Source organism: Stenella coeruleoalba (genome assembly GCF_951394435.1).
Source record: "Stenella coeruleoalba genome assembly, chromosome: 3".
Taxonomy (NCBI): Eukaryota; Metazoa; Chordata; class Mammalia; order Artiodactyla; family Delphinidae; genus Stenella; species Stenella coeruleoalba.
In genome coordinates, this window is record NC_137148.1 from 143,791,618 (window position 1) to 143,817,901 (window position 26,284).

Below are 26,284 nucleotides of genomic sequence, written 5' to 3' on the forward strand. Positions count from 1 at the left end.
CACTTATGGTTCATATGGAAGCAAACAGTACACAGGGCGCTGAGGTATTAAAGGAGCTGGGACTGGAGAGAAGCGTCAGGTGACAAAGAGCCTTTCACACCATACAAATGTGTATTTGGATTTGATTCCTTTTTTTCTTTATTTATTTTATTTACTTATTTTTGGCCGCGGTGGGTCCTCGTTGCTACGCGCGGGCTTTCTCTAGTTGTGGCGAGCGGGGGCTACTCTTCGTTGCGGTGTGTGGGCTTCTCATTGTGGTGGCTTCTCTTGTTGCAGAGCATGGGCTCTAGGCGCGCAGGCTTCAGTAGCTGTGGCACACAGGCTCAGTAGTTGTGGCACATGGGCTCTAGAGCTCAGGCTTCAGTAGTTGCGGCGCACGGGCTTAGTTGCCCCGCGGCATATGGGATCTTCCCGGACTAGAGCTCGAACCCGTGTCCCCTGCATTGGCAGGTGGATTCTTAACCACTGCACCACCAGGGAAGTCCTCCGGATTTGATTCTTAAGTGATGCGAACCCTGCTGAGAATCATGAATAGAGGAGGGCATGGAACAGTGTGGCAGCCCCGTGTGGAATGAAATGAGTGGTCAAGACTGGAGGCGATAAGATCTAAGGAGGCTGTTTCCAAAGCCCAGAAAGCAGAGAAGGTGAACAGACCAAGGACAAAAGCAGGGCAGGCCAGGAGGGGAGCAGATCTGGGAGACATTTTAGAGGTTGAATGTCCAGGTTTGGTCATTGTGAATCTGGTAGGAAGAGGAGGGAGGCACCAGGTATAACTCCATCAAAATGATCAGGCTTTTGCTGTCTCCTGGGCAGAGAAAACAGCAGTCAGCCTCTGGAAATGGGGGACCCGCTAAGAGAAGTGTTCCTGTTCCTGTAATCCACAACAGAAGCCTGATCAGTTCCATGTGTTATGTCAGTACATGTCAGCTGGGCTGGATGACGCTGGGGGCTCTGGGAGAAAGAATGTACTTCCTCGCTTATTTTCACACACGTAATAAACAAGTTAGAACACTGTAGAATTGGATTGAGTAAACTTTCTGATTTTGTCGCTGCATGATGTTTTAAGGACAATAGGTGTTAGAGAAAACAAAAGGCTTAAAAAGCACCTGCCTCTTTTCACTTGAAATGACTTGTCTCACTTGCCTGGTAGTTTAATTGCCTAAAAGTAAGGAACAGTCGAGGTACAGATAGCCTAAGCTGGGCTTCAGAGAGGGGCATGGATTTCTACTCCTGTGACAGTTATACATTGGGTTCTCAGAGGGTTAGGATCCGTTTTGGGCTTCAGGGCCGGATTTAGGATGGATTCAAGGATTAGATTGTCAGGATTAACTATCAGCCTCAGATCTGGGGGATAATGGTGAGGATATAGATTGGCTTATCAGTCAAGTTCATTTAGACCTCGCCCCACCCAAGTACATGCTCATCACTTAGCTGTGAAAGACAGGCTAGGGGCTACAAGGTGATCCCCAAGCCATCTTTAATGGGTGTTCGGAGTCTCCCCATTCTCCAGAAATAAGTGGGAGAGGATTCTCGAGCCCTCTCTTTACAGGGCAAAGGCACGAAGGCACACCCAGATTCTTAACGGGAAGGTCTTGGAGTAGCTATTGCCTGATTCCTGTTCCCCATTTTCTTCCAATGGAGATTAATTGTATGCTTTTATTTTTTTGCCGAATGTGCTCCTCCAAGACATTTTTCAGTCATGATATGTTTGGCCTTACCTGGTTATCACTGTTCTATGTGTTGGGGGGGGGGCGCGTTTGGTGTCATCGTTTTATTTTGTTTTCTTGGGAAGAGAGCTGCCTGCCCTCTCACAGCCACTTGACTTGCGGCAGCTTGGGTGGGAGATCCTGAAAACGATAGCCACTTCTACCTTGGGCTGTGGCTTTCAGCGGTTCGTGGTTGGGTACGATGGAACTTCTACCAGCCGGCTTCCCAAACTGAAATGCTGGCTTTTGTGAACTTCAAAAGTTGCTAAGATACTGTGTGTGTTTGGACACCATCCAGTCTGTTTCCCTCCAGGCTCACAGCTTTGACGGAATATTTCCTCTCCCTGATATTGTTAGATAGGTGACATGCCAAACCAAAGTTAGCACCGTTAGAAGACATTTCTTTGAGTGCAGTCTCCTTGGTTCTCCCATTCATCTGCCGTGCTGGAAGAAAAAAGTCAAGTCAAAAAAAGCTCTATTAAATAAATGTGCCAAGTAACGAGGAAAAAAAGAAAAGTTTCTTCAACTTTTATACGCTCAGAATTGTCTCACAAGCATATTTTTGTTCCTCTCCTCTACTTAAAAATTGATAACCTAGAAATAAAGTTGAGAAAGGGTTAGAAGTGGTTTGTGGCACAAAAGTGGCACCTACTGGTAAGCCTTGGCTGAAATTTGAAGTTGAGATTTGTGCATGACCTTGACCAAAGTTACATCCTCCTGAGAAGGCTTCCTAATGATTTTCTGTGTCTGCAAGGGCAAACCCTCTTTAGATGTATAAATATTAAAAAGCACTTCTTAGGCATGAGGGCACTGGTTTCAGGGCTACAGAATGACTTTTTCAGCTTGTAATTAAAAACATCTACTGGATAACTAACCAGCAGCACTGTTTGCTCAAAGGAGCAAATGATTTAAAACTGGGTCACACACCAAAGGGGGATGACCTCTGGGTAGCTGTTCTTACCTCTGGTTTCTAGAAGCATCTACCTGGCTCCCCCCACCTTCTTTTAGCTGTTGGGTTCTTGGGTTTCCTTTACTTCTGTCTTTGGGGTTTTTGCTTTATCCTGGTGCTATTTATTTCATGTTTGGGTTTCTATGTCTTTACTCTGTATCTGAATCAATAGAGCTTGTCCTTAAAGGAAAATCATGGCTCCCTCATTTAAGGGGACATTCAAGGTTTGCAAAAGGTACCCCAACACTGACTGCATTGAGCAGGCAAAACAATCCCTTTTGAAGAACGATAAATTTTTTTCAGAAAAACAAAGGGTCTCCTACATATTTGATTTTTATTTTTCCCTTTTAAAGGCAGACTCCATAGAATGATGCAAAGGGAACATAAGTGGATCAGGTACAAAGAGCTGTGATTTATCCAGTTGAATAAGTGAGAAAGGAGTTGAGTTTTGCCCCTTCTAAATGGTGCCAGGCCCTTGCTGTTCATTTTCTCGTCTAATCTGCAGTACAATCTTATGCAGTCGGTACTTCTATCAAACCCATTTTACAGATGGGAAAACTGAGACCTAGAGATTCTTTATCTAGTGCTGTCTAACAATTAAATGGCCATATTAGGAGTCTTTCTGACTCTAAGTGACGTAAGACAAAGACAACCTTTGTTCGTTTGTTCATTCATTCATTCCACAAATATTCATTAAGTCCTCCTAATGGCCCAGCACTGTGCTGGGGGCAGGGGTGCAGTGCTGAGGGAGAGCAGGCAGGTGCCCTGCTCCTGTGAAACTGACTGCCTCATGTTACAATCAGAGTCACCACATCCCAGTTTGCTCTGTGGTTTTTTTGTTTGGTTTTTTAAAATAAATTTATTTATTTTATTTTTGGCTGCGTTGGGTCTTCGTTGCTGTATGTGGGGTTTCTCTAGTTGCGGCGAGCAGGGGCTACTCTTCGTTGCGGTGCACGGGCTTCTCATTGTGGTGGCTTCTCTCGTGGAGCACGGGCTCTAGGCGTGCGGGCTTCAGTAGTTGTGGCACGTGGGATCAGTAGTTGTGGCTCACGGGCTCTAGAGCGCAGGCTCGGTAGTTGTGGCGCATGGGCTTAGTTGCTCCACGGCATGTGGGATCTTCCCGGACCAGGGCTCGAACCCGTGTCTCCTGCATTGGCAGGCGGATTCTTAACCACTGTGCCACCAAGTAAGCCCTGCTCTGTATTTTGAAGTTATGTTTTAGCCCCTGTGGGGAGGAGTGGACAGATTGGGAACATCGATAATTATTGAATTGGTTTTGTCCCCAGCCTTCTTAAAAACAGTTTTCAGTGAGTGCCAAGCCCTACTTGGCACAACTTGGGATGTCTCCCAAGTGCTACTGAAAGAAATCAGAGCAGGTTGTATTTTGATTGTCTAACCATCCTCAGCCTTAGGTTGCTGTGTTGGGCTTTTTCTCAGGAGGCCCATTTTTCTCAACTCTTCAGCCTTCTACCGCTTGGGTTAAGTTTTGCTTTGTGCATTTAAAACAAATGCCTTGGGCTTCCCTGGTGGCGCAGTGGTTAAGAATCCATCTGCCAATGCAGGGGACACGGGTTCAAGCCCTGGTCTGGGAAGATCCCACATGCCGCAGAGCAACTAAGCCAGCGTGCCACAACTAGTGAAGCCCATGCACCTAGAGCCCGTGCTCCGCAGCAAGAGAAGCCACTGCAGTGAGAAGCCCGCGCACCACAACAAAGAGTAGCCCCCGCTCGCTGCAACTAGAAAAAGCCCGTGCACAGCAAAAAAGACCCAACGCAGCCAAAAATAAAATAAATTTTTAAAATAATAATAAAAAGAATAAATAAAACAAATGCCTTCGGGGCATGTGTGTAGCAGGATTAGGATAAAATGACAGGGATGAGGGAAGATGGATTTTTTTGGAGCCGGTGAAAAGACTGCCTGAGATGGAAGATTCCCGTCATCAGGTCAGTCTTACAGAAGCAGGTATAGTGTTTCTCTGTTTGTATTTTCAGTCTTTATGGGGCAGGGGGATGATGGTTACAAAACAAGTTTAGCATTGTTCCTGACTTCCCGAACGGTTGTTTTCTCCCTGTAGGGTCAGGGCTTTGGGGTCACCCCCGCCCACTCTGCCCAGTTGATGCCACACTTTTGTGCATCTTGTCTCTCCATCCTGCCCTCTGTAAGCAACCTTCCATGTGCCAACCTCCAGGACCTGGATCCTTTTGCATCCTATTACCCTCCCCCTCCCCACTCCACTCCCCTGTCTGTCTTTCATCAGTGGAAGAAGTTTGCTTGGCCACCGTGGCCTGAATAGTGAGGGACCTGGATTAGCACGACAGCTTCCGCCGCTGTCAGCACGTGACCTAATGGAGTTGGTACAGAGGGTTCTGTAGAGGCGCTGGTCCTGGCAGGGAAAGCTTCTGTAATCTTGCCGTTGTTTAGAATTATGAACTTCCAAACCCTACTGCAGGGTGGTGGCAGCCACGCTGATCTGAAGCCTTGGGCACATTCTTTTGAATTGCTTTGAAATTGGATATTCAAAATTCAATAAAAATAAGCCAGCCCGATGGTACAGCTGAAGCATTCCACCCATCCAGCTGGATAAGCCGTGATGATTTCCAGGCCTCGGACTAGCAAAGCCCGAGTGTGATGGGAAGATGAGCGCCAGGGCTGCCAGATAACTCTCTCTGGCAACTCAGCCCGCTGCCGGCGCCCTGCCAGCTGACTCACGGAGCAGGGCTGGCTCTGGCAATATGCGGCTCCTCTCGCTGGCCTGCCCAGGCAGGGATGCGGTGCCTGCCTCAGTCTTGGCCGGGCTCCAGGAGGAGGGGATGCCTCAAGGGCAAGTGGACAGGGTGTCGGAAAGACAATAAAATCCCAACACTCCAGTTGTCTGCAGAGCGGCTGGACTTCCCAAACACTCTGCCACAGATCCAGAACCGTCAGACACGTAGGCCGGTTTAATTAACTTGTATGCAGATGTAGACAAACACCATAATTTGCCCTTGAGCAAACGCTACTGCTTTTGCCTGTGAAGGAGGACATGGCACTCGTGGATGGTGTTCTGTTGCCATCTATGTTGGAAGATCCCGCTTCATCACTGTCCTTTGGGAAAGGCTGTTTCTTCTACCAGGGATTTTAGGAGAAGACCATTCTCCCTTCCCCCTAACACTCAAGCTGCTTGATCTCCCGGCTTCATGATGAGGTATCGCAATTATAAATAAAAACAGAAATTCCTTCTAAGACATATACATATATGCAGGGAGAGATATATATGTGTGCACACGCATAAAGATACACATATATACATGTATGTTTATATGCATTTCTGTACATACATATACATAGGTACACAGGCAGCCCGACCTATGAAGAGAATCCATTTGAGAAGGGTGTGTCGTAACCCCTGAGCAGTCTCCTCAGTTTTCATAATAGGGCCAGTCATACCCCACGCATGAGTCCCGGCTCTTTGTCGGAACTGGCGTGTATGTGAAGCACCCTGAGTCAGATTCCGGGAGAAATACATCCGTTAACCTTCTGATTGAAACCCCATGCCACCCACAGGACCATACCTAAAGAGGAGTAATTGCAGCGGCTGCTTGCAGGGCCATTGTGAGCAGCCCACTCCATTGGCCTGCGTTATATATTGCCAACCACTCAAGGGCCAGCCGTGAAATTTAATTTGGAGTTTTACAGACCCATTCTGAATCCGAAATCTCAATAATAACTTTCCCTTTGCTCAGCCCTTTAACTGTGAAATTCAGTTGGGGAGTTTCGGAGCAGCAGGTAATGTCACAGCACACCAGAGGGATTTTGCCAGAATTCTACTAAAGTGCTTGCAAGTGTCATTTCCATATTTAACTAATTTCAGTTTTTAATTAGCTCCATGTGAAAAATGAGAGTTCACGCTGAGCTCCTCTGTCAGCACAGACGCTTGTTTCCTTTCTAGGTTCTCAGGACAATTAAGAAAAAAAGAGTTGATGCTACAGTAAATGTGATCACGCATCGCTCTCTCAAGCCCTAACATTGTTCACTGGCAGGGAGGAGGTGGCACTGCCAGGCCTGCTCGCCAGACTGGGAAAGAGCAGTCGGAAAGGGGTTTAGATGCATATCTGTGGATCTGAATGGTTTCTTAGCCGCACATAGTGTATCCTTGTCCCTGAATTCTCCAAGATGACTTGAAATCAGTTTTTGAAAAACCACTGTATGTAATAGGTAACTACAAAAATATGTTCCTCTGGGAAAACAGGTTTCCTTGGTGCTGTCTGTCTATGTGCTAAACTCTTGCATCCAGGTACCTCCACGTTCATTCGATTTCAGATTCTGAAGCCTCTTGGCATATGAAAGCAACTTCTTTATGGTTAAGTTTCAAAATGCAGTACAGACATGGAAATTTGTTAATCCTACATTCAGAGTGTAAATTTACCACTTGGGACTAACGTGCAAATGAAAAACTACATACTCTTCAAAAAAAATGTATTGAGAAGTTCTGCTTTGCATAAACTGAAAAATATTTGATGTAATCAGGTTTCTGAAACAATATCGAGGAAGCCAAACAAATGCAGGCCCTGCATCTCATTTGCATAGCATCCATGCTAATGGCATTATTTGTTTAAAAGAGAAGATTCATTAGAAGTTTTGAAAGCGATTTAAGTGGAAAAGTGTTGGACACTTCTCTCTAGTAGCAGTTCTCGGAACCTGGCTTGCTTGGAAAGTAGAATCCTTTTTCTGTTTGTTTTCCGTGCGTTTTAGTGCTGAATGATTCTTCCCCATTGACAGTGGGCATTAACAGATGATGCCGCAGTGAGAACACGAGATGTCTCCAATGGGAACTGAAAACTGGAATCCAAAGGACGCCTCAAGTATTGGGTCTATGTGGCTTGATTGGGGAGCGGAGTGGAATGCTGGTAGCGTTTTCTTCCGCGTTGTGTCTTTGTATTTTCAAAGAGCAAATACAAGTTTGTGGATAAAGCAGTGCTGCCTTTTGAGTACGGAATTAGAGAAACATCCTGGAGGGTTGACAGAAATTCTACCATTCGAAATTTGTTTGTGTCAAATTTGTTTGTGTCATGAAAAGATGGAGAGAAGTTTTTGAACATGAAGAGACCGCCTAGAAGTTCTTTAAAATCACTGCCACAATGAGGAGCATTGACCAGCCATAGAGGCTTAATTAGCCCCTGAGACTTGAGGATAGGATTTGATCGCCCATCTGAGCTTAGAGAGTGTGATACTCCTCTCCCAGGGCCATGATGGGGGCCCACCTGTGACGGGGAGTGGATTGTGAATGGAGAGAAACACAACTTCTGATTCCAGTGGTCTGTTTAGTCGTCTGGAGATGAACATGGTTTGGAACTTGTATATTTCTTTGCTCTTCTCAAGGCGTGAGATCAGATGGGCCTCACCTGGGTGTTCAGGGGGCATAGCTTCCTGTAGCTCATCACAAGAAGCTTGTCCTTCACGAGGAGGTTTGGCCCACGGTTTCCTTGACTGTTGAAGACCGCTCTCAAATGCAAAGAGCAGGCAGCAGCAGTGTCCACCTAAACATTTATCCACTGATGTGGGGATTAGCAATTAGCAATCCCGTAACAGGGAGTTCGTGTAATAGAATTGTGAGAATAATACAGACTCTGGAAGTTAGAATGAGCCTTAGATGGTGTGGAAAGCCACAGACGTGAGTCAGAGGGAGAAATGCTGGAATGGGCAGTACTTTTAGAGAATTTTATGCGAATTCTGGGGCTGACAACCCAGGGTGAAAACCATGGTTTTGTCGCAGAGTGCTTTAGTCTTAGTAGTCATCCATTTACTTGTTAATTATAGAACAAGTATTTTCCAGTATGAGGCAAGAAAACAGGCTCTAGAATCCAGACTGCTCAGGATCAAATCCCAGGTTTTTTTTTTCTTATTACTATTATTAATATTTATGAGCGACGTGAGCACAGCCAGGATACTTGGCCTCCCTGTGACTCAGTTTCCTCCCTGTAAGATGGGCACAATAATAGTACTTGTCTTATAGGGGCTTTGGGACAATTAAATGAGAGAGTTGTTGACTAGCCCTTAGCACAGTGCTTGGCAAAGGAAGGAGCTATGTAAAGACTGTTTTTACTGTGCTGGGTTCCAGATGTACAGTAGTGAACCAGACGTACCTAGTCACTGCCCTTCTAGAATACACAGCAGCAAACCTGGATAGAACCAGTGAAGACAGATCACTAATTAGACATACACATATATGCAAGGGGAGATATACGTGTGTACACACACATATATATACAGACATATACATTTTTGTTTATACGCATTTATGTACATACATACATATACATAGACACACAGAGAGACAGTCGACCTATAAAGAGAATCTATGTGAGAAGTGTGTCTTGTTACCCCTAAGCAGTCTACTCAGTTTTCATAATAGGGCCCATCATACCCCATGCATGCATCCTTATAAGGGTCCATCAGCCTTGTAAGTGCTATATGAAATAAGGATATTGAATTAGGAGTATGGGGAAAAAAATAAACTCAGCAAAAATAAACTAATTGGCTAAAGCCACTTATCAGAATGGTAATCCCTCCTATGGACAAAGTGGTCCCATGTGCACTGAAGCATATTTCTCCAAAAGACCGTGGAGAGCTAAGTACCCTCACCCAGTGAGAGCTGCCTCCTGACCACTGTATGAAGCACAAGGCTGCATGGAAAGAACATTGAAGGTCAAGTCTGAGATCATTGGCACTTCATCAAGGATTCTGTTCTAAGTGCATAGGGCCTTCCCAGAAAAAGAAACACAGTCTTGCCCTTAAGTCCAAACGTGATGCCCAGAGGCCCCTAGACTACCTTTTTCTTTCACTAAAACTATCAGTTCCTTCACACAGAGTTTTTCAGGCATCGCTTGCTCCTGGGAACAGATGGGAGAACACACAGAAAAAGTCCTTCAGCTCAAAGTCTTGCCTAGACTGACCTTGCCCCTGGACTGGCTTTGTGTATCCTAAATCCAAGCCCAGTACTTCACCCCATCGCTCAGAGTTCTTTCTGGGATACTTGGTGCTGAAAAGTCACCCCTTATCACCAGAATAAGAAAGTATTGTCTGAAGGAAAAATCAGACTGAACTGTTTGGTTTTCCTACTTTAGGAAATATAATTGAACTTCAGCTTTGGGCTGCTCTGTCTTGTGTTCAGTATTCCAACAGAGAATACATCTCTATAGAAGTTTGGTTTGTTGGTTTGCTTTTGTTTCTGGTTTTATTGTTTTCCTCCGGGTGGAAGGTTTCAGTAACAACTGTTTGTTCTTGCTGTCAAAGAAGTTCAGCACACAGGCAGATTGATATGGTAGCAAGAAGACATCACCTATTACTTTGTGTAATAAACTTCCTTCCAGAGGAAGAGAAAAAAATGGCTGCGCCTCGACTGCAGAGCAAGTGTGGTAAATATTTACAGGAATCAACACTGTTGGCAGAAATGGAACTTGCAGAGATCTTCAGGTTCCAAATTTTCAGCCAAGACTAGAGAGGAAGAGACCTTATAAACGGGTTGTAGTGAGCCTTCTAGAAAAAGGGCACTAAACCCCAGCCTAAGAGATGGGCTTGGACCAGCTAGGTAGCCTCATGCTGACTCTCTATCAGACATCTCTAGGGAGCTTTGGCAAGAGTGGAATCACAATTTGATGCTAGCCGAATTTTGCTTTTCTTTTTCTTTTCCGTTGAAGTTTATTACGGGATATTGAATATACTTCCCTGTGCTATACAATAGGACCTTATTGTTTATCCATTCTATAGATAACAGTTTGCATCTGCTAATCCCAAACTCCCAATCCTTCCTCCCCCAAACCCCTCCCCCTTGGCAACCACAAGTCTGATCTCTATGTCTGTGAGTCTGTTTCTGTTTCGTAGATAAGTTCATTTGTGTCATATTTCAGATTCCACGTGTAGGTGATATCCTATGATAGTCGTCTTTCTCTTTCTGACTCATTTTGCTTAGTACACACACACACATCTACCCCACATCTTCATCCATTCATCTGTCAGTGGACACTTAGGCAGTTTCCATGTCTTAGCTACTGTAAATAGTGCTGCTATGAACATAGAGGTCCATGTATCATTTCGAATTACAGTTTTGTCTGGGTATATGCCCAGGAGTGGACTTGCTGGGTCACATGGTAATTCTGTTTTTAGTTTTCTGAGGAACATCCATACTGTTCTCTGTAGTGGCTGCACCAACTTACATTGCTACCAAGAGTGTAGGAGGGTCCCCTTTTCTCCACACCCTCTCCAGCATTTGTTATTTGGAGACTTTTTAATGATGGCCATTCTGACCGGTGTGGGGTAGTACCTCATAGTACTTTTGATTTGCATTTCTCTAATAATTCTAGCTGAATTTTCTGATAAATTCCTCAGGTCCCACCTGGGAACTGATATGGTTGATAAAAAGTATAGTCCATATGCTTTACACATCAGACAGCCAGACAGTTTTGACACTTCGTGAAAAATGCAGATGCCTGACACAGATTCTCATCTGGACAGACAGCCATCCCAACACACCATGGAGCAGGGTCTCAGGGACACCCCTGAGCATGGACAGCGCTTTGTTCCACAGAGAACTCTGTACCTCTTCAAGGGTTCATACAAACTGTGGTAGACACAAAATGGGGAGCCTGACTGGCTCACATCAGTTCCCTTGGTGACAGGGTTGCCAGATTCAGTGTAGAACCCCAGTTAAATCTGAGTTGCAGATAAATAACAAATAATGTATTTAATATAAGTGTGTCCTGAATATTGCACGGGAAATTCAAATTTAACTAGCATCCTGTATTTTTATTTGCTAGACGTGACATCCTTACTTGGTGGCCAGGTCTATACTCAACACCCTCCTCGCATCGTCTTCAGGTCAGGGCCATAGTGTTATCTTACCTTCAAGGCCACAGTGAGAGGCCCAAGGAAGGGCATGTGACCCCAGCTGCGACGATCAGAATACTTGCCTGTCTAAAAGCGAAGCTCAAAAAATGAAGCTCTCTTTTCTCTGGTGGCCCAAGAGGGTGGGACGATGAGTCTGGCATTCTCTGTGGCCACGGCCCACCCTTTGTGGAGAGAGCCCCCTGACCGAGAATAAAGACAGGGCTTGGGCTTCCCTGGTGGTGCAGTGGTTGAGAGTCCGCCTGCCGATGCAGGGGACGCGGGTTCGTGTCCCAGTCCAGGAGGATCCCACATGCCGCGGAGCAGCTGGGTCCATGAGGCATGGCCGCTGAGCCTGCGCGCCCGGAGCCTGTGCTCCGCAACGGGAGAAGCCACAACAGTGAGAGGCCCGCGTACCGGAAAAAAAAAAAAAAAAAAAAAGACAAGGCTTGGTGAGGCAGATCCTCCCTCACTTCCGTGAGCTATTTTAACAACCTTCCAAAAATGGCCCTATTCTGCTGAAGCTAGGTCAAGCTGAGCCCTAACAGTCCTAAGCTAGTACATAGCTGTTCAGCTCAAACTCATGGGGTCAGCCTCCCGGACTAAAGAAAAAAAGAATTTGCCCCAAGAATGCTTACGGACAGGTATTTCCAATCACATGACCCCGGCACAACTACCCCAGTGCATCGTCTGGTTTTGGGCAGCTCTGTGCCTGATGGGGGGAAAGGGGATGCAGTCCTTCTAACAGAGCCCAGATCCCCCAAGACCTGCCTGCCTTCGGTCTGCGCGTCCATGGTCAGGACTGACCAGAGAGTGGAGGAGAGAACCCTCCCTTTATGCCATCTCAGAGCCACTGTCTAAAATACCTTCTCTCTGAAAATATCTCCCCAATTTTAGGCACAGTGCTTAAAATTTCCACCCTGAGAGTTTATATGTTTGGCTTAAATCACTAATCTCCTCTATAATTGCACATCCATTAATGATAGAAAATGTGAAGTTGTTTTAAGGGGCGGGGGGCATGAATGAATTCATGTATCAAGTTCCAACAAGTTCTGGGACTTCCCTGATAGCACAGTGGTTAAGAATCCGCCTGCCGATGCAGAGGACACGGGTTTGAGCCCTGGTCTGGGAGGATCCCACATGCCACAGAGCGACTAAGCCCGTGCACCACAACTGCTGAGCCCACATGCCACAACTACTGAAGCCCTCGCACCTAGAGCCCGTGCTCCGCAACAAGAGAAGCCACCACAATGAGAAGCCCGCGCACCGCAACAAAGAGTAGCCCCCGCCCGCCGCAACTAGAGAAAGCCCGTGCCCAGCAACGAAGACCCAACGCAGCCAAAAATAAATAAATTAATTAATTCTTTAAAAAGTTCCAACAGGTTCTGTTTTAATTCTGTTAAGTGGCTGATGGTTTGGAAAGCAAGGTTCTGAGCGACGTGGATGGGCGTCCAGGAAGCTTCCAGTGGGATGGGAAAGCATTCATACAAGTGGCCCTGTTGAGTCTGGAGGTGGCCATGGGTCTCTGATAACTGGTCCTCCCAGACAGGCAGAACGGGCAGAGAGTAGGTCCCTATTGCACTTTGGCTCAAGTCTGGGTCTGCCACTGTCTCCATCTTTCCACTCTGGCTTGAGCCTCTGTTTTCTGTATTGCGTCTTCCTAGCTGCTTGTGACATCCTACCCGCGTGGGCAGAGACCTCGCACACCTGGCAGGAGGCTCTGGGGCTCTCAGCTCCTCCACCCTCGTGGAAATAGGCAATAGGAACTCGTTCCCGCCGTTCACGTTCTCCTTTACTCATTGCTAGCGGCCTTGCTTCACACAGCGCCAGTGGTTCTCCAACTTGAGCCTCCGTCAGAATCACTTAAGGGGCTTGTTAAGCCATATAGATACCTGAGCCCCGCCCCTGCCTGAGTTTCTGATTTGTGGGTCTGGAGTGGGGGCCAGTACTTTGCATTTCTAACAAGTTCTCAGAGGATGCTGATTCTGCTGGTCTGGGAACCACAGCCTGAAACCAATGGCCTGGACCATTGGAGGGCAGCGGTGTCTCAGTTATTACCATTCCCCTCCAGAGCCTGGCTTAGCCCCAGGCACAGAGTCGAAGGTTAGGAAAGACTCATTAACTGAGCCCACCCACGCTATGCAAACTGAATCATGTGAGCAGGCTGAATTTGTAGATATCAGGTTAAATGTAGGAAATATTGCTATTGAATGTGTTTTTATACACAGAGGCATCTCCCAAATATTAACATGGGAGGGGACTCAAGGTGGTGATCTGGGTAGAAGGAGGGAGGTTGGAGGGCTTGAGTTGAAGCTACGTTTGCAAAGGAAACACGCTGCATATTTGCAGTAGCTTTGGAAAAGTTTGATGGAAATCATTTAGAATCCCCCCCCATTCACCTCCCTTTTCCCACCCCAGCTGCACCTCCCACCACTGCTTAGCGTTGCCAGTGATATCACACACGCATGAAATCTGTGAGTCGGGTCAGCAGGTCTGACTCTTCTTTTGAAAGCATCTCTCCAAAAGGATGCCTTCAAGAGTCAGTGCAGCAAGGTGGAAGCAGATGAGATGAGGGATCTGTGCTTCTCAAGAACGATGCAGAGGCTCTCCGCCCAGGTATTTAACCTTTTTAGGTTGAGTTCTGTAACCTCTTCTGTAAAATGAGTCCAGAGGAGATGATCCCTAAGTATTCTCCCCCATTGGATTCTGATGTTTTAATTCAGAAGGCAGGACATCTCCAATTCAGGAATGACTATTTGCCTCTAATCTAGCTGTTTGGAATCTGAAAGATACTTTTCTCCGGACAGACAGTTATTTCTGGCCAGTCCACACAATAACTAATTTGTTGAGCTCGTAACTCTTTGTCAAGCCAAGTGCTTTGCATGCTTTATTTTGTTTAATGTGACAGTCTCCCCTGGGAGGTAGGGAGTTTCAAGATTCTCAGTTTACAGATGAGGAAATAGAGGGTCTGAGAAGTTGAAAAACTAAACTAAACAAAACTTTTCCAGAGTCTCACAGATACTAAGGTCCAAAGGGATCGGATTTGAGGCCAAGGGTTTTTGGCTGCAAAGCTACTCTAACCATCATGTTCCATTGTTCCCATAAAAGTATATCTTAGCCGCAATGCACCTGAAGTATAGCGTCCGGCCTTTAGGCAGAAGGCAGCATTCTTTTTTGGCACTTTTGCTATAAGAGGCAGAAAGCATTATGGTTAAGTGTTTTGAGCCAAAGTCCCCAAGTTCACAGCCCAGCTCTATTACTAGTGGTGGAATGACCAGGTTACTTAATCTCTCTCCCCTATAGTTTCTTCATCTGTAAATGGGTATAATAAAAGTATCTGTCTCTGGGGCTATTGTATTAAGTGATTAATATGTTTAAGTTGGACCATCTAAAATTACCGATATTCTACCATCTTTGATCGACCAAACATTTCCTATCTAAATATTTAATGTTCTTAGAATAGTGTCTAGCACACAGTAACCACTATATTAATGTTGACTATTATTGTTACGGAAAATTGCATTGAAAACTAGTATATACAGGATGGATAAACAACAAGGTCCTACTGTATAGCATAGGGAACTATATTCAATATCCTGTGATAAACCATAATGGAAAAGAATATGAAAAAGAATATATATGTGTGTATAACTGAATCACTTTGCTAGACAGCAGAAATTAACACAACATTGTAAATCAACTCTACTTCGATAAAAAATTTTTTAAAGCAAAGAAAATTGCCTTGAGGGTTTGCAGTATCTGGGATATAGTCGGTGCTCAATGATGGCTGGTGAATTTATGAGTTAAGTAGAAACTGGGCTGCCCAGGAACACATCCGTGATGGTCTGGGCTGTGGACATGTTTCTGGGCAGAGGCAGGTGATGTGGATCAGGGCTCTTGGATTCTAGCAGGTTCCAGACTCTCCTGGCATCACCCTGGCCTAAGGTGGGGAGGCTCTCGGCAGGAAGGACTGACCCCATGGATGCAGACTACCTGAAGCAGTCTTAGGCCTCTGGCCCTGAAGAAGTAAAGAAAAAGCCTCAAGGTGGAGGGGGTGGGTGGGAGGTCAGGTCTTGTGGTTTGCTTTTATCCAGCTGGAAATAATGAGAAAAGACAGGCACGGGCAGCCTTCTTTCCAACCCATTCTTCTACTGCTGATGTTTTTGCTTTCTTAGACCACTGTAGAGGGCAGGGAAAACACAGAAATAATGGTGGGTCCTTGGGAATAGAAAGACAAATGTTCGAAGTTAGAGGCAGTCCAGCATTACCAGGGGGTAATGTTTTCTCCACTGCAGGAGACAGACCACTAGTAGCACATGCGCAGGGTGACCGTGTGCTGTGTGGGCAAACGTCTTTATTTCAATAATTCTATGTCCATGTTCATGTATCACAAAGCCTTATAACTAATACATCACACATTCTATTTCACAGATACTATTTTGGGTTGAGGCTAAGTGGATTAAAGTTTTAAGGCGGGGGGGGGAGGTATTGATTTTAAAATGTAGTGAGGAAATACTAGCATGAGTGGAGATCAGATTTAGTAAAAAATCAGGAATGTGGTCCATGATGACTGAGGTTAGGGAAACACCAGCAGGGAGGTTGAGATACATCCGCATATTCCTGGCTCTGGCGCTTAGTAGCTGTGTGAGAGTGGGCACGTTATTTAATCTCCCTAAGCCTCAGTCTTCTCATCTGTAAAATGGAAATAATAGGTCCTGCCTCAAAGATGATTTCTGGGGGAGCAGGGTATTCAAATGAGAAAATGCTTAGAAGCTGGTAGTAATGGAGAGCCTGGTACAAAGTCAGAATTCAATAGAAACTGTTCATTACTATTGCCATGATTATTCTTAGCCTGGTACACTGCAAGACCTCAATTAACTGCATTTTTTTAAACACAAGTCGTTAAGCCATTCTTTCATTCAATAAATAGTTGTTGGACATAGTGTGTTCTAAACCTGATAGTGGCTCTACTGCAGCAAATTGAAAAGAGGAGGTATAAGGACTCGCTCTCACCCCTCAAGGTGCTCATGGATCAAAGTTTGAGGGGGGATGGGAGGGGAAGTAGAGTGATCAGCAAATAAGTTATCACCACATAAAGCCACAGATGCTGTGAGAGGTGCGGATACAAAATATCCTGGGGGCAGAGAGGAGGAAATCGGCCTAGAAGAACCCCATTTAGCCACAGTGATCTAGAACTGCTCTGTCCAGTAGCCACATGTGAACTGAATTTTTCACTTCATTTCATTGTAATTAAATTTAAAAACTGAAGGGATGTATTTTTCTGTTTAACAGACTTTTATTGTTTTGGCAGGACCACATTTCACTCTAACCACTGAAAGTTTAGCACCTCCATTGAGATATGCTCTTAGTGCAGAATACAGGCCAGATTTGGAAGACTTAACGAAAAATGATTTTTACATTGATTACATATTGAAGTGATAATGTTTTGGATGTATTAGGTTGAAACCATGACATTTATTTTTACCTATTTAATGTGGTTACTAGAACATTTTAAGTTGCATATGTGGCTCGTGTTATATTTCTGTTGGACTGGAAGCAGAATGGAAATGACATTTAAATTAGAGAACTCTAGAGGTTCAGAGGAGAGACCCAACTCTGGTTACCTTGGACAATTCTTTCTGACAGATCTAGAACTAAGCTTAGAGGATATGAGGGCAGCAGCCAATGGGCTGTTCCTGGGGCTGCAGAAGGACAAAGGTGTCTCTGAGATTTAGTCTAACTATGGGGACTTGGTAGAATTGCCAGATTTAACTTTTTTTTTTTTTTTTTTTGTGGTACGTGGGCCTCTCACTGCTGTGGCCTCTCCCGTTGTGGAGCACAGGCTCCGGACGTGCAGGCTCAGCAGCCATGGCTCACGGGCCCAGCTGCTCCGCGGCATGTGGGATCTTCCCGGACGGGGGTGCGAACCTGTGTCCCCTGCATCGGCAGGCAGACTCCCCACCACCGCGCCACCAGGGAAGCCCTTTTTTTTTTTTTAAATCTGGCAACCCTTGTCACTGGGCGTGTTGTATAACTGGTGTCTCATTCTCTTCATTTGTAAAATAGGGATAATAAAATATCTACCACAGGAGTGTCTTATATTAAAGACGAAATGAAATCAGATAAAACTAATGTGGACATTTTAGAAACTTCAGCCTCCAAGATCTAAGTAATAAAAACAAGTGGGGGAACTTTTCAAACGTGTTCATCCTTCTTGAGCTCCAAACATGTGGGTCAGGGAGCATCTCTCTCCCAGGCAGGTATTAGAAGAGACACCAACCCCCGCCTGGAGGTGAATTGGGTTACACCTGAGTTGGGATCTTCCATCGAGTAATTGGGGGGGTGTGGGGGGTGGGGAGGGATCACAAGCCAAAGGGAGGAGGAAGGTTAATTATGAACCGTGTTGAATGTCTTTCTGCTGTCATTGCAATGCTTTGTATAAGCCAAAAATGCCACAGCCACAGTGCTGCTACCTGTTGAGAGAAATGTGTACCTTCAGCAGGAAAGAAATGTTTGGGACTTAAGTGTCACTTCAAGCCCCTGAAATTAGCTCTACCAAGTAAATTGTCAAAAACTCCAAATAAGCCTAATTGTGTCATTTATCTAATTGCAGAGGAAACTGTTCTTTTTTGATAGATTTAGGTGGCTTGCATTCCGAAAAGAAAGTATCCTTTTTTATCCAGACTAGCTGTCTCCCGGTGAAAAGTTGACGGTGTTGATAGTAAGCACATCAGAGAACCAGGACTACCATATTTCTGGGATTTTCAGTTCCTACTGTATGATCAATCCCTGGGAGAGAGAACTAATTTTTGTTTTTAACGTGATGTTTCTTTCCATCAGAATCAACTTTTAAATGTTTTAGGTTAGGCATGTGAAATCCACTTAACTAAAAACCATTTAAGAGAAAGAGCAAGCCCAATTTACTGTAACATGAGATTTTTTTTAATTCCTGAGTTAAAAAAAAAAAATCCTTGAGCAAACCATGTCAGAAATTAAAAATTGAAAAGAACATTGGCAGCCTCCCCATGTGCCTAATTTGGCTTTGCTGAACAAATGACCAAATTGAAATGAGAATTACATACAGGATTTGCTCAGCGTCCTTATTTCTTCAACTCATTTCTCACTCCTGAAAAATTACCAAGGTCACACGCAGGAGGGAACACATCTATATGGACCACGACATCCTTGGACCGGGTAGAAATAGAAAAGCGGTGATTTTAGACTGTAGGTGTGAATGAACTTCTGTGGTAGAAGTAATTTGCCAGAGAAACCCGAGCTAATGAATTTAGGGTCAGAAAGAACCATAATGCCCCTTTTGTTGACTAATTTAACAGGTTATTTTTGCTTGTGCCCTGCATTGCAAGTCATAGTAATAAAAATCTTAGGTGAGAGGAGAAGGCTTCTCTGCAGTGCCCTCATTGTCTGTTTTTTAAGGCATTTCATTGCCCATCAGCTTCTCTGTCTTTAAGGAGGTGGACGAGACAGTAGAGAGGGCACCAGACAAAGAATCAAGAGACCAAATTTCAAATCCTGGCTCAGCCAGTCATTGGCTGTCGTGGGCACCATCTGTACAGCAAAGGTGTGGCCCACACGACCTTTGAGCCCCTCTTGACTGTGGCTCTGCCATTCTGATGGGATGCAGAGAAAAGGAAGCCACAAAGCTGTCTCTGGTGGGGGATTCAGGCCAATGGGGGATGAATATCTAGATGAATATACGTCCCCCATCTTCACTGGTATTGGACTTTGAGCTGACAGTCGTCCTGCTGTGAGTTGGGTGGTGCAGTACTCAGGCCGTAGGTGTCACGGGGCTCAGGTTCAAATCACCCCTCGACCACTTACCAGCTGCATGCTACTTCAGTCCCTTGAGCTTCAGCGTCTTCGTCTACGAGATGGGAGAATAATATACACACTCCACAGAATCGATGCTGACACACAGTAAGGGCTTAATAAAAGTTAGCCATGATCACCATTGTTGTCATGACAGAGTGATCCGAGACCCAACAGGAAGTGAGACACGTTTCTTGAGTGCCTCCTTTGTGTTTGATACTCCCAGGTTCCTGTCTCCTTTATATCACAATGCCCTGCAAGGTCGGTTTGCTCACCCCTCTCCCCATAGAGATGTAAAGGGCTGAGAGCATGTGCTTGATTCCATAACCAGCTGCCCCAACTGTGAGCCCTATCAGGGTGGGCAAGGTTCCCAACACCTTTCTGCCTCAATTGTTTCATCACAAAATGGGAATGCTAACAGTACCCACCTCCAGGTTTGTTGTAAAGGGCAAATAAAGTAATGTATACCAAGCGCTCAGCGGAATGTTGGCCCCTGAGTCAGCGCTTTCTAAAAACGTTAGCTTTTATTCTAGCTAAGGAAAGCAAAGCTCAGAGAGGTGAATTCATTGGTACAAGTTCATCTGCTTAGGAGTAGTAGTGTGGGGATTTGAACCCTGATGGGACTGAATCTCTCAGGGACCCAAGATAGGGAGATAGCTCTTCCTTTATCCTGTTCCTAAGGCCCCCTGGCTAGGATGCCAATCTCAGGCTGCCTGGCTGTGGGCTGTGAGTTCAGTCAGAAGGCTCACAGGGAGTGGTTTGCTGGGGGCTGCCCGGGACTCAGGAAGGGAAGTGAGTCCAGACTCTCTTTCCCTCGTTTGCTGCAGCTGAGGGAACAGAGTAGGGCCAGCGCCCTAACGGCCACCTCCCAGAACCCCCTCCCCACTCCCTCTTGCAGAAGGCGATTTTTCACGAGAGAGTTCCCCCTCTTTGTTCCAGCACACACACAGCACATCTCCTGATCGATATGACATCTCATCCTCTAAAACATTCATGATGTCTGCTTCCCAGGATTCCGGTGGCCGCATGCTGCGTGCAGCCCACGTCGCCTTCCTTTTGTAGTTGGTGGTCTTGTGGACCGGCCCCCTCTTGAACAGGACCGCTGGTTGCTGTTCTTTAATGAAAGACGAATGATGTTTGGATTGTTGACGCTGAATGACAAGCTTCGGGGTCGGGCGGAAGGAAGATGCATTGAGGTGTATGTGTGTGGATTGTGGGGATGTGTTCTGCTATCACAAAAGCTCTTAAAATCCGAGACGGTGATTTATTTGAAGAAAAAAACCTACCGATGTTATCATTCTCTAAAGGTATTTTGATCACATGGGTCCTTTCTTGGAGAAAGAAAGGCTTTTATTTTAGTTCTTTCCAGGAAAAAGTAGCAGCAGGAACGGAGTAGTCTGGGGTGGGAAATGATGCTCTGTATGTTGAATGGCTCCAGGTGTGTATTTATCAGCCCGAGGATGAGCTGGCTCCGTGAACAATGGGATGCCTGACCAGCATCGCCTGTCCTCCAGTGTACGTTCCTGGGGACCCCCGCACCAGAAACAGAAGGTGGATGTCAGCTCATGGGTCCGTCTTGCGTATCGATCTGCCCGGTGATGCTGGGAGCCAGGGGGCCTTGTTAGAGGTCACCTGAGCACACCAGACACCACACACCCACACTGTTGCCAGCTGCAGTGCAGCAGGTGCAAGGGGACGAAGGGGGCGGGGCTGACACCGGCTTGGGGGCGCCATGCACCCTAAAGCGGCAAGGAGCCCCGTTTGTTTCCTCCAAACACAGGAATTGATTAATCTCATACCACTTCCCGCTCCCTGTACCATCCCAAGCCTGTCACAGGACTAGATTAATATGCTGGTCCCTCCGTGTGGATTCTTCTTGTCTCGGGAACACACCGCTCTCTGGTCCCAGAGCTGTCTCCTGCAACTCTCGCCTCGTCCTCGTGGCAGACATGCAGGCCAGCAAGTCTCCCTGCTTTTGTGAGGGACTAGAATTAGAAAGGCGCAGACAGAATTCATGCCGAGGACCGCTTTAGCACCATAGCTGGAAGATGAGAGAGTGCAGGTAGAGGGGTAAATGCAGGTGCATTTCTCCAAAGCCCCTCTCATTTCCCGTGGTCCTGCCAGGATTCTGGTATCATATCTACAGCTCACCCTTCCTCATCTGTGTAATTCCTGGGCCATAAGCTTTGCAACCATTTTGGAAGCTGCAGGCTGGAAGTTGGACACAGGCAAGTAAGTTCTCAGAGCATTCTTAGCAGATAGGTGCACAAATCCCATTACTAGTAAAGGGATTTGTGGGCGTAACTTCCCTGCGGTGCTTTGAAAATTTATTCCACTCAGTGTATTGCAATACAATGGGGCGAAACTAAAAGAAATCACTTCACCAACGTGGTTTGGAAGGGATTTTTTTTTTTTTTAACTCCTTTAAGATTTAAAAATTTTTAACTCCTTTAAGACTTGGAGCATTTCTGAGAATGTTATCCCTCATGGTTTTGTTTACATCTCTTCTTTTAGGCAGAAGGTCATTTGGGCACTGACAGCCTTCCTAAAAAGGGTAATTAATACATTAATACATTGCAGTGAGCCCTCATCTCTTTAAGGAAGACCCACTGTATGCTACTGCATCCCTGAAGCATGATAAGCAAACTCACCAAGGAAAAAGTCACCAAACATATTGATTGTTAGCCAGCAGGACGGTAAATTGAAGTTGTCCAACAGATTTATTTTCTATTGACAACGGCGATTCCTTTAAGTTAAATAGCAAACTGGTTTTTATATTTATAGAGGACTAATGACTGCTTGCACAAGGAGGTGTCTGTTCCCGAGTGAGCCTTGACAGTATTTAGTACGTGGTTCTGTAGCCCACCTGCCTTGTTCAGTCTTGGCAAAGTAGTGATTCCTTTAAAGAACTCCAAGGGCCGGACGGCCTCCAGTGAGGACTCAGAGAGAGTGAGTCACTGGCAGGAGAGCATGGTGGTTGACTCTGCAGGTACAAGTGTCTCGGTCTGAATCCCAGATTTCCCACTTCCTGGCTGTGTGATCTTGGGCAAGTCACTTAACCTCCCGAAGCCTCAATTTCCTCATCTAGAAAATGTAGATTATATTACCACCTCACAGGGTGAGAATGAATATAAATGAGCTTTCTTCCTCTTCAGAATCCTCCAGGGTCATCCCACCTCACCCAAATATAAGGCAGACCCCTTCCAAGGGTACCCATTCCCCACCACTGATCCCCCCCAGCACCCCACACTCTCCTTTTCCCCTAACTTCACTCAAACCTGATGTCAGCATGAATTGCTTTCTTACTTCGTTCAAGCCTTGGCTCAGGTTTGCCTATCACAGGCAATCATCTTTAATTGGTCTAGAATTAAACCAAAAAAGTTCAAGTTCCCAACCCCTATGCCCTGGCATTCCCTAGCCCTGTACTCTACTTTTCGCTTCTGTGTTTAGTTTCTATTTTCCCCTGAGGGCGAGGAACTTGTCTTGTTAACTGCTTTATTCCTGGTGCCTGGGAATACACACCTAACACACTGTAGGGGCTCAATAAATGTCTGCTGAATGATGAATGATGAATAAATGATGCAAATAATGTAATTAGCCCAATACCTGGCACAGTCCCAAAATAGATGTTCATTGTCACCATCATCGAGGAGGCTCATTGGCAGTGTGTTAATTTTCACTACTACTTGCAAAAGTGCCTTTACAGATCGCCTGGGCAAGTTCGAGGTCAGCACTGGTGCATTTGAGCTCGGAGTATTCCGCTGCGGTTTTTTCCGTCATCTAGGCAGGGGCCCTTTCAGAATTGGCTACATTTCCCACGGGAGCCCTGGCATTGTTGACTAAATCGGGTGATGTCAGGGTGGGGAGACCCAGCCCTGACCCTTCCCATCATCCTGCCTCAGTCTCTGAAGGAGCTTTGCCGTCATCTCTAAGGCCCTTGTGAATCTGATCACAGGTTTAGCCACAAGACCTCCTCCCCTCCCTAAGCTCTGCTTGGCCTGAAGGCTTCCATTTTCAAAGGGAAAGCCCAATCTCTTCCTCCAGTTATGTATTGACAAGACTGATCTTTAAAGATACCCCCGGTTCCTGGGGACCTGCTCGGCAAACGCAGAACACCCGTGGCCCCCGTGTTTGCCCTCTCTGACAAGCAAGGGCTGAGCAGCTCTCTGGGAAGCGTTGCTGACATATTGATTGGCCCTCTTGTCAACTTGATCCTCTGCCAGCCAGTGAACATGGAAGGTTCTAAGTGGCACCCAGCAGGGCCCACACATACCCTAATTACTATTTCAGACAACCCCCGTTCCAAGCTGCCACTTTTCAAGGCCTACAGTCTCCTTCCTTGTGGTTGCTGGAGAATTCTTTCACCTGCCGCCAACCCCTCCCTCTTCTCTTTGCTTTGGCTCCCCCTGAGTATTTCTATCGGACCCCATCTGGCACAAACGCAGGCAACTTCAGTAAGAAAATAGCACCATAACTGCAGGTAGGTCTGTTTAGTATTCCTGCTGAAATCTGGGATGTGTGTGTGGTCTGTCCATCCTGTCTTGGTTCATTTTCAATACTTGATAAAAGTTTTCTCCAGTTAGCCAGAGGGATACTCTCAGAGTTTGGCTGCCCTATTGTGTTTTTGGTGGCTGATTTCCCAGCTGCCACCTGGATTACATGAACTTCCCCTTGGAGCCTTTCCCTGTTTTGTCCCTGCTGACCCATGGAGCCCCCTTGTTGCATCCCAGGATCTCTCTGGAGCAGAGCCTGTCAAACCATGATAAATTGTGCATTTAGGCTGTCAGTGGGGGGTGAATAACATTAGGGAGAGGGTCTCCCAAACTCATTTCACTTCTGACCCTCAGATGGTCTGAACAGGACCTCTTGGGATGAGCTGCTGGAGCATTTGTGGGGATTGGGGGAGGGGACCACCCCACTGCATCCACATGTCTTTTGGGAGAAAACGATGAGGCCAGTGTTCACCCAACATCTTGAGGTGAAGAAGCGGTACCTCTGGCTACTCTGAGGCTTCTCAGCTTCTCAGTCTGATTCTGAGAGCAGGTCAGAATTGGAGATATTATGACATAGTGTTTAAAGAGCTACTTCTTCTTGTTGTTGTTGTTCATAGAGGCTAATGTAGTGGCCTTAAATATGTGCAGACTCTCTCTGGCTGGGTTTTAGAAAGGATCCTGAGCCGGTAAGTGAATAACTTTAAGGACTGAATGGACACCTAGTGTATAAAAGTGGAATTTCTCATTTACCGGCTACTTGAACGTATCAGTCAAGATTGGCTCAGGCATGCTGCTGTAACAAAGAACCCCAGACTCTCCATGGCTTACAGCAGTAACAGTTCCTTTCTCCAATCACTCTGTATTCTATCACTGGTCAGCCGTGGCTCTGGACCGTGCTGTCCTCGCTCCAGACCCAGGCTGATGATGTGGCAGAAGGAAAAGGGATGCAGCGTGTGTGGTGAGATTAATAAGGTGAGGAACTATGATGTAACCCCCCCCTCAGGAACGGGGTGCTGACTGTACAAAATTGGCGATTCCTCAACCACAGGGAGACGATCATGAGTTGCAAGAAAGAGACCGGGTTTGCCGAGATTCCACTGCAAACCAGAATTTGTAACCAGATCGCTATGAAATATGAAGCAGCCAGCTGCCTCCCACTGTAATCCTCCTCGTATTCTAAAAGCCCCCTGTGATCAAACTTTACAGTCACCAGCTTCCTCATCTGTGAAATGGGCACGATGACGGCACCCACCTCAAATGTAAGCTGCGGGTCTTGAGGTAATATCTGTAGAATGTCTACCACGGTGCTGGCCGTAGAAGGGGTCCAAGGACTGGCAGCAGGTATTAATACTCTAATCATCAGAAAGCTTCTCTTTGCAGACCCCTCCATGTAGTGGCCAGCACTGTTTCATTCCATCCTTCACACCCCTGTGTTATGTGTTTTTTATGTATAAGGAGTATCATGTCCTACAATCCAGCCCCTCACATCTGCCCGCATGTATCATTACTGATTCCAATGAACACTCATGGAGCACCTTCTATGTTCAAGATACTCTGCTATCAGTAAATCTTCCGGGGGGGGCAGTTGCTGAACCTCCCTCTGGCCCTAAGCAGCTATTATCCTACCTGTAAAGGGAAGCCTTTACAAAAGGTAAAGAGAGAGAGACTGACTGATTTCTCAGCCCCCACCATCAAGCAAATCCGTAGCAGAATGAGAAACAATTCTCATTAGTCAGGAAACTCATTTACTTCACAGCTCCCTTGGGTCTTTATCCTAAGGACACTTTAGTCCATCCCCACAGGCCAGAAAGATATTCTCATTTTCCTACCGAAGTAAGAGACAAGGAATAGCTGACCAAGAAAAAAATAAAAAGAGCAAACAAAAGCCTATTTCAGACTCCCCACAACACCCCACCTACAAAAAAAAAAAAAAAAACAAAACCAAGAGGAGGTGGTTGTACCCCGATATAGTTCTCACTTATTTACTTAATGTTCAATTCAACAACAGAAAGTATGCCCAAACTTGAGTTTCATTTTTCAACGTGAGTTGCATCGCTTCTACTGGGAGGACAGAGCTTATGCACCGTGGATTTGGCTTTTGTCCTTTTTCCATCTTCATCTCACTTTCTTATTTTTCCTTTCACTTCTGGGAGTCGTCTGAGAACTTACTTGTGTACTCTGACCCGAACCCTTCTCACCCCATCTGTGGTCTTCTTGTTTTCAGAATACTTTTTTTTTTTTTTAAATAAAGAGATGCTACGGAACCCAAGATAAAAAAAGGGGGGGGGGCAGGCGTCTTTGCAAACGGAGACCACCGTTTCGTGGACGCCCTCGGTATATCCAGTAAGATCGGGGTATTGCTTGCTCTCTGATCTCCCAAAGCTGATGGTTGCAGTATGTTCTGCACCTTGGAATGACAAGATTGAGTACCAGGAAAGGGGAGCAGTTTT

General features: G+C 45.9%; 1 protein-coding gene across 1 annotated transcript in view; it reads left to right on the forward strand.

Annotated features, from left to right (window-relative positions):
- Window positions 1–26,284, forward strand: part of TENM2 (teneurin transmembrane protein 2) — a gene marked incomplete at its 5' end in the record, with an annotated part of 411,764 nt that overhangs the window by 150,623 nt on the left and 234,857 nt on the right. The gene's annotated exons all lie outside the window — the stretch shown is intronic.